Source organism: Macrobrachium nipponense, chromosome 43 (genome assembly GCF_015104395.2).
Source record: "Macrobrachium nipponense isolate FS-2020 chromosome 43, ASM1510439v2, whole genome shotgun sequence".
Classification (NCBI taxonomy): Eukaryota; Metazoa; Arthropoda; class Malacostraca; order Decapoda; family Palaemonidae; genus Macrobrachium; species Macrobrachium nipponense.
In genome coordinates, this window is record NC_061104.1 from 48,060,137 (window position 1) to 48,064,767 (window position 4,631).

A 4,631-nucleotide genomic window follows, 5' to 3' on the forward strand; every position below is an offset into this window, starting at 1 on the left:
CAATGTCTTAGTAAAGACGAAAGCGCCTGGATATCTTACTATCATTTTCCTGTGGGATTCGCTTATTTATGAAGTCACGTGCATCTATTGTGATTTTTTAAGCATATATATATATATATATATATATATATATATATATATATATATTATATATATATATATATACACCGGGGGTTTAGAGATTAGAGGCCCCCCCTCAACAGAACAAGTGGAAAGGTTTGAAGTTTTCTGATATAGCCTATCTCCAAGTACATTATCTTAAGTTTCTATTAAGCTATTTTTCATTTGACATTTCTTGTATTTTCAGACTGAGTGACGGAGTTAGATACAGCCATGGCTAACGACTCGGAGGAAATCAGGTGGATTGACCGAATCCGGGCTATAACCTTCAGAGAGGCCAGGGATGTTGGCTCATCCTTCATTTCACGTTCCTGAATAGCTAAATACATTGTTAAAAGATACTGGAACAAATATCCATATGACTGACATCACGAAAAGAGTGAGAATCTTGGAAGGCCAGAAGTCCCCTCTCAGGAGTCTAAAGACATCATAGCTGAGGCAGTGGGTTGACCAAGAAAGTGTTTACTTAAATTGGCGCTTGAACTAGATACAAAAAGGGGAAAGAAGAGAAGTTATAGTGCTTTAACACATGAGTTGAAAAAATGTGGTATCAAGCCAACTGGTATCAAGCCATTCCATGTTATCATCAAGCCCAACATCACTCAGCAACAGAGAGAAGACCGTGCATGGTTTTGTGGTTCATTTCTTAAAGATTGAGATGAAGCTGACTTTCTCCATGTTGCCGCATCAGATGAATTCTTCATTTACCCAGTCAGGAAGCAAAATCATAAAAATTACATCATATGGGCTGCAAAGTTGGATGATAAGAGTGATGACATGAGCTATCGCCAAGTTGTGAAATTACCTGAATTTTGGGGGATTTTTCTGTTTCACAGAACGGTTAATGTGGATCATGAAAGAAAAAGGACAGTCATGGAATGGCGAATACTTCAGAGAAACTGTGCTTACTGGTGGAGTATTTCCTTTCCTCAAAGATCCTCGTTATCTGTTGAAGAAGTCACATTTTTGCAAGATAAGGCACCATGTTTCAAGGCTCTTCAGACACAGGAGCTGCTTCGAAACAGTGGTATCAATTTCTACTCATCAAGTGAATTTCCAGGTAGCTCCCTGGACCTTAATGTGTGTGAAAACATTGGTAGTATCTTAAAGGATCGCGTTGAAGCGCACACAGTTAACTATGATGATATACCAAGCCTCGACGACCTGCGAAGAGAGGTGACCGAAGAGCTCAGGGAAATGGAGTTCGAGTCTCAGCAATTTTGCGATTTGCTGAAATCATACCCCTCAAGAATGCAGGCTGTGTTACAGGCAGATGGAGGCCACACAATATATTAAATACTCAAGAGAGAAACTTAAATAAATACCTGTTCTGAATTACTTTTGTTTTTGTCCAAATCAATTTTAGTTTATGCTGTAGAGGAGGGGCCTCTAATTTCGAAACACCCTGTGTATATATATATATATATATATATATATATAATATATAATAGATATATAATATATATCATATATATATATATATATATATATATATATATAAATATATATATATATATATATATATATATTAATTAATTTATATAATAATATACATATATATATATATATATATATACACATATATATATATAAAAAAAATACCAACCGTAATTCTACGCCATTTTCAATTGGTTACTCGTATATCTGAAGTCCAGATGGCACAAGCAACATCTGATATCCAGGGCAAAAATTCATTAAAACGGCCGAAACACGACACTTTCCGAGATTGATACCTAACATTATTTTACTACTTCGTGATGGAGAGTTTTTTTTTTTCTCTCTCTCAGAACGTTATATGTTTTTACTAAAGCCTGCTTACTTTACAAGAGGCGGATGTATATCGCGCTCTAGGGAATTTACCAACTTTTTCTCATTGTTCATTTTTCTTTTCGATAATTTTGAACCCATTGCAAACCAAAAAATATAATTATACTGTCATTTTCATTACTTCTTGTTTTTTTTTCTTTATTCGCCTTGAACTCATTTTTTCCATTTTTTTTTCATTTTGTAGTTCACGTTTCCAGTCCTTGTTTCTTGTTCATATCATTTACCTAAATATTTTTTTTTCATTTCTTTTACTTTAATCTTTATCCCTTCCATTTTTTTTCTTTCGTGCTTGTACTAAATGCCAACATTAAGATTATCTTTTTCTAAAGCCATTCCGTCGTCTTCTATTAAAAAAAATTCCTTTCCAAGAGAATTCAGGTTATTAATTCCATCGAACTGAATATAAACGCACTGAATTATTTTCTCTGCACTCATCAAAACAAACAAACATTGAATTTGGCGATGCAACAAAATAAATCCCTCGGCTGCATTTTAAAAAAAACACACCTCTATGAATAAAAATAAACTTCCCTTCCAGTCGAACTGAACACAAACACAGAATTATTTTCTTTGCACTCTCACAAAACAAACAAATATTGGATTGGCGATGCAACAAAATAAATCCCTCGGCGGCATTTAAAACAACGCACACAAACAAAAAACAAAAAACAAACAAAAAGAGAGGTGAAATGTCAATACATTACCTACAAAATTGAAGAGGGTCTACGACCGCTTCGAGGAAGTGAATAGAACGGAAAAAGGGAATTTGGGAAAACTCACCTGTCCATTTTGGTCAAATAATTCACACGCGCCTTCCAGACGCTCTCTCAATCGTGGAGATGTGAATAAAAATACCAGCGGAGAAAATAATAGGAAAAATTGAAAAAGAGAATATCTAATAAGGAAAATGGAGGGAAATATATAATCAAAGGGAAAATGAGGGAAATATATAATAAAAAGAAATTGGCGGGAATAACTATATAATAAGAAAATTGAGAATATATAATAGAAAATTGAGAATATATAATAAAAAGAAAAAATGGAGAGAATATATAATAATTGAAAAGGGGATATATAAAAAATGGAGAATATAATAGAATGGAGAGAATATATAAGAAAATGGAGAGAATATATAATAAGAAAATGGAGAGAATATAATAAAAAATGAATGGACGAAATATAAAAAAAAAATCTAGCTATTGAATAATCATGTGAAAATTTGTGGCCTGGAGTTAAGAATATCCTAACTGAGAAGAACAAACAAAACAAGAGGATTCTATATATAAAAAAGAAAAAGAAAGATATCTATCCAGTATCAAAAAACAGTATTAACACAGTGAAATTGCAAGACCCACACCCCTGAGTCCTTAATCAAAAAACAAGTCAAGTAATAATTAGAATCTCATCTGGCCGGTACTCGTGTAAAAATTTAAGCACCACAGAAATAATCAACATGCAATCTTCGTGTGACGCAATTGCATTTCAGAATCAATGCGGGATCGAACCCAGCGCTTTAGGCAGTGAAAAGAAAGAGCCGGAGTGGTTGGTTCAAACCACTGGCCGGGCGCGCGCGTTGCTACAGCCGTGTCGATCTCAGCAGCATGACGTCACCGCGGGAACAAATTCTGATTGGCCAATAGCTGAATGACGTCGTCGCTGTTATTATTAGCTGCATGACGTTTCTGCTGTTATTATTGGCTGCATGACGTCACTGCTCTTATTACGGTCATCTCAGACAGCAAAACAGAAATAAAGGACCTGAAGTGTAACTGAAAAAAGAAATTAAACGGGAATGGAAGAGTGGACGTAGAGAAGAAGGAATGGAAGGGGCTTCAGCTAGGGCCATAGAGAATGCCGCAAATACCTTATAGCAGACCCTACAGTGCTCCACGTGAAGTGAACTGACGGCACTAACCCCATACTGGGAATTGGATTTGTGAATAACGAAAACATCTGAGACAAATGTAAAGCAAAATAAAAAAAGAATTACAAAAGTATACAATTGTCAACTCCTTGTACTAAAACCAACTGAAGAAACGGGCTACATGGTTAAAGAAAAGACGGATCATTTGATAATAAATATGAATGAATTAAAACAATAACTGAAGAAATGGACTGTTCAGTTTAAGAAAAGAAGAATAATGTTGCACGCAATCTGAACGAATTAGGAAATAGCAAAAAAAAAAAAAAAAAAAAAAACTAAACCAACGGACAGAGAACAGCCAGCTCTTGAAAACCAGAACAGAACTCGACTAGGAGTATTTCATAAAGCAAAATGGTTGACAAAACAGAGTGAAACCATACTTGTGGCCATTTCCACGAAGTATAAGCGGGCAAAACCCAACTTACGAACCTTCAGGAAGGGTCAGAATTCAGAATCTCTCTCTCTCTCTCTCTCTCTCTCTCTCTCTCTCAGCCATAGAGAGGGTGAGTAAAAGACCTTTGATGTATCAAAACATTATCTCTCTCTCTCTCTCTCTCTCTCTCTCTCTCTCTCTCTCTCTCTCTCTCTCTCTCTCGTAGTAGCCATCTTGCTTGGTGAGACGTACCCGCGTGAAGTCAGATTAATCAACAGATATCACAAGTTTAACATACGACTAGAATTTGAGAAATATCTAGAAGTGTTCGTGAACTATCGGTGATAAGATTAGTGTGAAAATAGTAGGATAAAGCGTCTTCTAAGT